Source organism: Lemur catta, chromosome 8 (genome assembly GCF_020740605.2).
Source record: "Lemur catta isolate mLemCat1 chromosome 8, mLemCat1.pri, whole genome shotgun sequence".
Lineage (NCBI taxonomy): Eukaryota > Metazoa > Chordata > Mammalia > Primates > Lemuridae > Lemur > Lemur catta.
Genome location: NC_059135.1, coordinates 55,039,599 through 55,049,354, shown reverse-complemented (window position 1 = coordinate 55,049,354; position 9,756 = coordinate 55,039,599). Strand labels below are relative to the sequence as shown.

The 9,756-nt window shown below is 43.0% G+C and overlaps 1 pseudogene; it reads right to left on the bottom strand.

Moving 5' to 3' along the window:
- Nucleotides 1–1,298: 1,298 nt before the first annotated feature.
- Nucleotides 1,299–1,968, bottom strand: LOC123643262 (annotated as a pseudogene).
- Nucleotides 1,969–9,756: the final 7,788 nt, after the last annotated feature.

Below are 9,756 nucleotides of genomic sequence, written 5' to 3'. Positions count from 1 at the left end.
AAGAGTCATTTGTAATTAGCATACTGATTGCAGGTGTAACCATCCTATGAAACAAACTGGATTCCATAGGGAGGGACCATAAAGCCACTATATTCTTCCTCCTACTGTTCATTCAAACCCACTCTGTAGGCTGATTTTTTCCAGTGCCCCTATTTGAATTTAGGCCATTCCCATAGCTTTTCTGGCCTCTCGGGCACAAGAACAGTCTCATTTTCACAATTAAAGGTCCTGCTCAATGTCATAAGCAAAGCTTCAAACTTTTATACAGAGTCTCTCCCCTCCACACACATGCACTCACCCCATCTGGCACCATTGAGGGCTACAAGCCCTCAGTGGCCAGGGGAACAAGGCTGGTGAGGGTGAGTCATTTTCGCTACTGTATTTCCTCATTCAGGGTTGGGCCTAGTGGGAGAAAGGGTTAAAGTAACAAAGGCACAATTTTACTGGCTGTTAAAATGTCATCTAATATCAGGGCCATGAGCTTTTTTTTTTTTTTAATGGGACAATTTTTGGAGGGGGAATGAGGATTTTAAAAATTAAAGTGAAATTTAGATTCAATCAAATTCACTCTTTATAGTGTACTACATATAGTTTTCTGTGAATTTTGACAAACCCATTCAGTCATGGAACCACCACCACAACAGAGGTCTATACCCAGTTCCATCACCCTAACAAATCCTCCACGTCCCTTTATACTCGACACCTCGCCCAACCTGAGCCCTTGCCAACCTCTGCTTTGTTTTCTGTCCCTAGATTTTGCCTTTCCTACAACCACATGTAAACGGCATCACATAATATGTGGTGTTTTGAGTCTGGCTTCTTTCACTTAACATAAAGCATTTGAAATTCATCCATGTTGTCTGGATCAGTGTTTGTTCCTTCTCATTACTGCATAGTACCCCATCTGTGTGGGTGTACCATGGTTTGTTTATCCATTCCCTAGTAGAGGGAAATTTGGGTTGTTTCCAGTTTGGGGCAACTAAAATAAAGCCACTGGAAACATTAGTGTGCAGATTTTTGTGTGAACATAAATTTCATTTAACTTGGGTAAATTCCTAGGTGTAGAATTGTTAGATCACAGTATGTTTGACTTCATAAGAAACTGCCAAACTGTTTTCCTAAGTAGTTGTACCATTTTGCATTCTCACCAACAATGCACAAATTTTCCACTTGCTCCATATTCTTGCTGACAATTAGTATTTTCTATTTTTTTTTAATTTTAGCCATTCTAAAAGTAGTATCTTGTGGGTTTTTTTTAGTTTAAATGCATTTTATTTTTAGACCACCTACATGACATGTTTTTTCCTTAAAAACAATGCCTCCACTCCAAATAAATCACGGTCCAAATACATGAAGAGCTCAGGATGACATCAATCCCATTTGTCTTAGGTCCTGGTTTTGTGTGGGTGACCAGCAGCAGCCAGTTATGATGACAGGTGATAGATCCAAAGTAATTGCCCAATTTGTTAACATTTGTCCATTTCTAAACCATCCTTAAAGAAAATCATATATGGGGCCATGCCATGCTCACGGTAGTCCATAGAGCAACCATGCCATCTGGATTCATGTTTTCACCAATGAAGAACTGGTAGTTTTTAAAATTAGCAAGGATGTGTTTGTTCTGCAGCACCTGTCATAAAAAGTTTTACTCTTTCTGGTCTCTGTTCTTCAAGTTGCTTTTGATTGACTTCATGTAATTTTTTAATGTACTTCTTGTAGGCTTTTTTTGTGAAGCTGGTTTCCTGCAAGTGATGATGGTTCATGACAATATCAGCACCAGTGATTACTATGCTTTTTAGTACCTTCGCCCTCAGGCCCCTCAGTGGAATCATTTCCACCAATGAGCGAGTCATCGATGTTACCCTCTGTCCTACTGACCATCTCCCCCTCCACCTCCAGGCACAGGCCATAGGCGATCTCTCGGATCTTGTAAATGTCGGAGAACATCTCATCATGGCTGATGAGGTCCCGGAGCTCGGAGCCAGCACAGTGGAGCCCAAGCAGCGCTCACAGGGTCGGGGGTGGGGGTGGTACGGGGCACGGCAGGGGTGGGGGGGGCAGGTGGAAAAAGCTATCTTGTGGTTTTAATTTGCTTTTTCATAAAGCACTTTTGAAATCCTATTAGGGTCCTCCCACTTTATTGCACAGGAGACAGTGAAGGTTTCTCCTCCTGCAACCACTTGGGACTCAGACCCTCAGCCCTAGACCCCCTGGCAATCCACACTTGCTAGAGCTTATGTTGGGATTCCTTCTCCTCCAGGCAGTACTTTCAGGTGGGATCCCTTTTATTTAAAAATCAGTTATTATAGATTACATAAAGAAGATTTTTTTAACATACATGTATAGGACAAAGGGTGACAATAACGATATACTTAAGCACCCACTACTCAGCCTAAAATATAGAATATTATCAGTACCTTAGAGCTGTCCAACCCCATCATGACCCTTCCCCAGTTGGATTCTCCCTCCTCCCCGCCTCTTAAGTAATCACTATTCTGAATTTTTTGTTAATCACTCTCTTGTTTTTCTCTATAGTTTTACCACATACACATGCATCCTTATTATTCAGTTTTGCACTTTATATAAGTGGAATAATACAGAATTTTTATACTTCTGTGACTTGTCTTTCTATTCAACATTATGAGTTTGTAGGTCCAGAGTTGACCCATAGAGAGACTTTGTGCAGTTAAAAAAGAAAAAATACCCCTTCCTTGAGGGACACATCCCTATCCGAGTGGAGCTGGAATAACTTTTAGCATGAAAGAGACTTTAGTGTCTATTCAATCCATTGACACAACTTGCAAGCACAGCCTTGTGTGGGAGCCTCATGTTTTTGAGATTCACCTTTGATGATGGTTCCAGCTGTAATTCATTCATTTTTATGGCTATGCTATTCCATTGTATAAATATACTTGGGACAGTTTATTCATTCTATTGGATGTGGATATATGAGTTTTTCCATTTTTTTGCCTTTAGGACATTACTAAATATGAGCATTCTTGTACTTGTTTTCTGGGGCACATGGCAAAAGTGTTTCTAAGGTTTATATTTTAGTTTCCTTTTGCTTCTTCCTTCCAATGTGTAAGTACCTAAGAAATGTAGTCAAAGTTCTTTGTCCTCATCTGCTCCCAAAATGACTGAGTCTCTTAGTGCCCTTTTTGTTTTTGTTCTCTGAAGTTATTTGGGAAAATATTCATCTCCAGCTGGTTTTTCCCTCTAGGAAAGACTAAGGCAGCTTCACTACTTTCAGAAGAAAATAAGATCCTTGGTGCTTACTCTGCCATTGTTGTAAATTAGTTGTAAACATTTCTGAACAATCCTAACAGAATGGGATAAAACATGAATTGGTTTTGCCTTCCAGTCTCTGGTCCCAATTATTGAATCTTGTTTTCTCACTAGGTAGTGGACCCCTTAGTGCTAGCTTAGATTCCGCAACTTCCTAATCACTCTTGATTATCAAAAACATTCCAGCTTTTCAAAGCTTTCTGCTTTCCCATCTTGCCAGGCTTGTGATTCAAGACACCTGAAGTGGTTGGGGCAGGACCATGAACTGCTTTTATCCCCTTCCTTCAGCCCTCACCTCAGAGTGGAGGGGCTTGTGTCTCCTCTGGGATGCCTCCTTCCCTTCAACCTCTAGGCTGTAGCTGCTCTGGGGTGTTGGGCCCCAGTTCACAACCCTGACAAATGCCTTCTCCCCTCTCTGAAAAGGTATTGAGCTTGAGGGGCTGGTTTGAGGCTACAGCTGGTGTTCGAAGGGCCAGTTCTACCCTCCCGGTAAGCTGAGTGAGGTGAGTGTCCCAGTGGTTGGCAGCTCTCTTAGAATGTGGGCTACTTACTGCCTTTTCATCTCCAACATTGGATCCTAAGCACCAATTTTGGGGCAAACAGAAAATCCCCGCTGATTAACCTGCTACAGAGCACAAAGACATCCCTCACACCCTCTTCCCTTTCCCCAAACACAGTTGCTTTGAGGGGTCACCAATTATGTCCTCCTGCCTTTGGGTCTGCTCTTGCCTGCTGGAGTGACCAGGTGAGTGTGATGATGGCCAAGTTGTCCTGGCATCGGAGCAGGAAAATCTGCTTTGTCCTTTTCAACTCTTTCTCTTCCTTTGAGGCCTGGAAATGTATTTATGGGTGGGGAAAAAATATCCTCAAAAGTTAACTGTTTTGAAGCTATCATCATTAGAGTCCTTGTCCTAGCCACGCTTAATCTAATAACTTGAGTTGCAGCCAGAGCCACACACCCCATTATGGATCCCACTCTGCTGTGTGGCTCTGAAGCCATGCCAGCTTGTGCTCTCAATTTCTCAGTTTGTAGTGTAACAACTCTTCTTACCACCTCCTCTTCACAGATTTCTGGTACAGGTTGAGCATCCCTAATCTGCAAATCTGAAATCTAAAATGCTCCAAAATTCAGAACTTTTTGAATGCTGAAATGACGCTGCAAGTGGAAATGCCACACCTGAATATCTTTGCTTTCTGATGGTTCAGTGTACACAAACTTTGTTTCATGCACAAAATTATTAAAAAATATTGTGTGAAATTACCCTCAGGCTATGTTTAAAAATTGTATATGAAATATAAATGAAGTTCATGTTTATTTTATTATTTTTGTTTTTTACAGACAGGATCTCACTATGTTGCCTAGGCTGGATTCAAACTCCTGGGCTTAAGCGACTCTCCCGCCTCTGCCTCCCAAGTAGCTGGGACTGCAGATGCATTCCACTGTGCCCAGTTGGAGTTATATATTTAGATTTGGGTCCCATCCCCAAGATATTTCATTATGTACATACAAATATTTTGAAATCTGAAAAAAATCTGAAATTCAAAATATTTCTGGTCCCAAGCATTTCAGATAAGGGATACTCAACCTGCACTAGTTCTTAGCTGTTCACACCACTCATTGTCCTTAGACCATCAACAGTCTCTTCTGCAGATGAGGTTTTTGTCAGGAGGTACCTTGTCCCCTAAGCACATTTAGTCATGTTTCATGCTCCTCATAGGCTTTTGTGGGAGGCCAAATAATGCCCCCACTGAATGTTCAAATGTCCTTATCTCTGGAACCTATGATTATGTTACCTTAATGTGGTAAAAGAGACTTTGCAGATATGATTAAGTCAATCTCTTGAGATGGGGAGATTATCCTGGATTATCTACGTGGGCCCAATGTAATTACCAGGGTGCTTAGAATGGAAAGAGGGAGGCCGGAGAGCCAGAGCCAGAGATGGGATGTAAGGCCATGCACCAAGGAATGCAACAGCCTCTAGAAACTGCAAAAGGCAAGGAAACAGATTCTTCTCTAGAGCCTCAGAAGGAACACAGCTCTGCCAACACCTTGTTTTAGTCCACTGAGACGGGTTTTGGACTTTTTAACAGAATCGTAAGAAAATGAATTTGTGTTGTTTTAAGCCACTAAATTTGTGGCAATTAGCTTCAGCAACAGGAAACTACTACAGGCCTCCAGATAAGCTCAGCCACTATTAAAGAATCTTAGGGTGAGCAGAGTGTGGGCTTGCAAGATGGGGCCCCTGCTCCGTCTGTTGTGTCAAGGCCAAGACTGCTCAGGCTCTCAATGCTTTGCTAGTGGACTCCTTACTGGTCTGGGGCTTCATAATCTCACTTCAGGAATCTCCTCAGTCTGTCTGAAGTCAAATGTCCATCCCTGTGGCTGAGGGGATGGAATGCCCTGATTGACCACACCTGAGTCAGGGGAGCACCTTTGGAATCAGAGGGTGGGTGCATCCCTCCACTGGCCAAGAATGAAGAAAGACTATTTTCTCAAAGGCAAATGAGGGTGATGTGACCAGGAGAAGAAAGAACAGATGCCAGGCAGACATAAAACACAAATGTCCATTATGGAGAATGAGGGAACCAAGAATAGGAGTTCTGAAGTGGTTTTATCGGAATATTAAAGTAGACAAAGAGAGTCCATTCTAAGAGGCTATTAACAGGCTTCAATAAAGAAAAGTTCAAACACATGCAGATCAGGAAAAAAGAAAATACCCCAAATGAAAGGTCTGAGATGTAAGAAGGAATAAGTGTAGTGGTAAATACGTGGGTATATCTAAGCAAAAATCAGCTGAATAAAATTTTTAATAATGTACAAATTGTGGGGTTAAAACAAGACAAACTTAAAATACTGTTTAACATTGGCATATATATCGGGAGGAAGATGATTAGAGTAAAAGTATTCCAAGATTCTTATATGATTCATGAGGAGAATAAAATTATTAACTTGTGAAATGGGAAAGTATTCATGCTATTATATCTAGGGTAATCACTGAAAAAACGGTCATAGAGAGTATGAGAAGAGGGGGGAAAAACAAAAAAACAAAAGAAACATAAAACAAACCTCAATCCAAATCTTTTGACAGGAAAGGAGGGGAAAAAGACAGAAAAAGTGGAGCAAACTAAGATGGCAAAATTAAATCTAAATATACCAGTAATCACAATAAATGAAATGAAGACATCCTTCAGTTAAAAGACAAAGATAGTTCAGAAAAAATGATAAAATATATCTCTAGGCCATTTATACAAGACAAATCTAAAACATAAGGATACAGAAATACTATAATTCAAAGAGAAGAAAATATATATCAGATAAAGACTAATCTAAAATGTGGCATAGCTTTACTAATACCAGACTAAAACAGACTTAGACAAATAGGCAAAAAATTTGGTGACTACATAGTGATAAATGTTTTAAATCACCAGAAAAATATGAAAATTATAAACTTGTTTATACCTAATAATAGCTCAAAAATTAATAAACTACAAGGGAAAATTGACAAATTCACCATATTTAGAATTGAATAATAATAAAATATTGTATGTCAAAACTTGTAGTATATAGCTAAAGAGATGCTTGTAGGGAAACATACGTTTTGTTTGTTTGGTTTTTGTTTTGGTTTGGTTTGAGGCAAGTTCTTGCTCTGTTGCCCAGGGTAGAGTGCAGTAGCATCATCATAGCTCACAGCAACCTCAAACTCCTGGGCTCAAGCGATCCTCCTGCCTCAGCCTCCCGAGTTAGCTGGGACTACAGGCATGCACCACCATGCCTGGCTAATTCTTCTATTAATACGTGGGTTCCAACCAAGGAAACGACTCCATTATGCCAGGGCATGTTGTGAGGGTCCTTTTCTGTGTTAGTGAAGTGACCGTTGGGACGTGGTCTGCAGACCCAGAAGAGCATATCCCATGCCATGGCTGCCAGGCAGCTGCCAGTTGGGCCTCTGGTGTACCAGAGCAAGAGCTGAAGTCCAGCCTGGCTGGAGGAAATGGCGAGTTCCCTGTGGTACCTGAGGGCATAGCATCCCCACTTGAGGTTTCCTGAACTAGCTAGGAAGATAACAGAACTCCAGGGCCTCTCAAGTTCTCCAGGCCAGCCCCAAATAAATAGGATATTGCTACTAATGCTGTAATCGTATTATTACTTGCATGCACATGTGAGCTGGGAAAGTCGGATTGCAGTGAGACAACAATGAGGAACACCTGAGGCAAAACTCCAACCTCTTTCTTCCACTTAAGCTGATCTAAAAACTCACTTTTAAACTACAAACTGCTTTGAATTTCCTGGAAATGGCAATGGCTTTCGTTGGCATAGCTTTAGTTTTTATTTTGTGGGAGCAAACTCATGTAACCTCTGGCTTCTCAGGCCAAATCACGCCCTCTGCCTATGTAGACACGCACAGCAGTGTAGGCCCTGTGTTAAGTCCCGCTTAGTCAATAGCAGAGGTTTCCTTCTACCGCTTCCTCCTCCAGAGTCAATTTAAAATGGGGCAAACTTGAAAGAGAGAGAGAACATGTGGTGCTTATTTTTCCATTCTTGGGATACTTCACTTCGTAGAATGGGTTCCAGCTCTATCCAGGAAAATACAAGAGGTGCTAGATCACCATTGTTTCTTATAGCTGAGTAGAACTCCATGGTATACATACACCACATTTTATCAATCCACTCATGTCTTGATGGGCACTTGTGGTTTCACTGATCACCTAAGAGCACATTTAGGAATAACATTAATCGGGTGTCGGCAGATGTGGGGGGGAGGGGAGGGGTGTATATATATACAATGAGCGGGATGCGCACTGTCTGGGGGATGGACACGCTTGAAGCGCTGACTCGGTGGGGTGGGGGGCAAGGGCAATATACGTAACCTAAACTTTTGTACCCCCATAATTTGCTGAAATAAAAAAAAAAGAAAGAGAGAGAGAGAAATAGAGAAAGGGGAAATGAAGAAAAAGAGACAGAAAGAAAAGAAAGGGAAACCTGTGTCTACACTTAGCTGTGGGCCTGGGAGAAAATCAGCTGAGAGGAAGGAACGGAGTGAGGTGAGAGTTGCTGGTGCTCAGCGGCCTCCAATTACGACCCGATGAGCAAAACTGGTTGGGCCGCGTTGCAGACTGAAGGGAAAACAACAGCGCTCGTCTGGGGGAGTCTGAGAGAAGCTGGAACCCTCCTCGGAGAGAGAATCAGAAAGGTGCCTTGTTTTAATGTTCCTTTTAGGATTGCGGGGGTGGGGTGGTGATGGTGGTGAACGGAATACGTAAAAAGGAAAAAGAAAAGCAAAAGGACACTTCCCTTGCGCGTTTTTACCAGGAAAGCCCTCATTCTCTCCTCGGCCTCCAGAGACGCCACCTAGTGGGCAAACGGCCAGCTGACGCTCAGCCGCGCTGCGGTCAGCCGGGTTTGACATCTCATTGTTAGTATCTGCCTCGACTCACCTGCCAAACGCGGGCGTGTAAACGGTGTTTCAGGCCCTCAAAGGCCTGGGGTAGAGGTGGCAGATATTAGGACTGATGGAAAGTGGCTCAGGAGAGGCAGGGAGGCCCTAGAGGTGGGACAGAGCAATGGGGAGTCTGGACTGCCACTCAAACCGGGAGTGTGGAACCAGAGAGGCAGGAGACTGGGGGGTGACAGCTGTCTGTGGGCGGCCGCAAGCCACGGGGCTGCAATCTGAGGCATCCGGTGAGGCAAGCTGGAACCCACTGGTCCTCAAGACAGAGATCTGGTAGTTAGAAGGTCAGTGTTATTCAAGACAGTAGCTCCAGCCAGCAGGGATCAGTGCTGGGGTTCATTCTAGGCAAGAACTCTGACCCATGCTATATTTTGTACCACTGTGCGTGCATTCCGGGCCTGGAGAAGACTTCTGGGGCTCATGGAAGTCAGAGTATAAGGACTATGTCAACCAGCCTGAATTGAGTTTATGACACTTATAATCAGAAGAAACCTAAATAATACAGCTGCTGAGTCCTTTACAAAGGACTAGGGAGAGTGCCAGTGGTCAGAAATCGAGCGGCGGTTAGGCAGTAAACGTGATCGCTCTACCCACCTGCCCACAGCCCCTTCTTAGGGGCTGCTATGGTTTCAGTGTGTCCCTCCAAAATTCAGGTGTTGCCAAAGTGATCATATTAAGAGGTGGTGTCTTTAAGAGGTGATTAGGCCATGGGGGCACCTCCCTCGTGAATGGAATTGGGTGCCCTTATAAAAGGGTTTAATGAGGGCATTTTTCCCTCTTGTCCTTTTTCCTTTAGCCAGGTGAGGGTACAAAGCTCCTCCCCTCTGGAGGGTGCAGCCTTCACCAGACAACCAAACCTACTGGCACTTTGATCTTGGACTTCCCAGCTTCCAGAACTGTGAGAAATAAATGTTAAGTCACGCAGTCTTTAGGGCATGTTTGTTATAGCAGCCTGAACTAACAAGACAGTGACAGAGTAGAAATAAGTGAACACCACCGTGTCTCCCACAGGGGCTGCGAA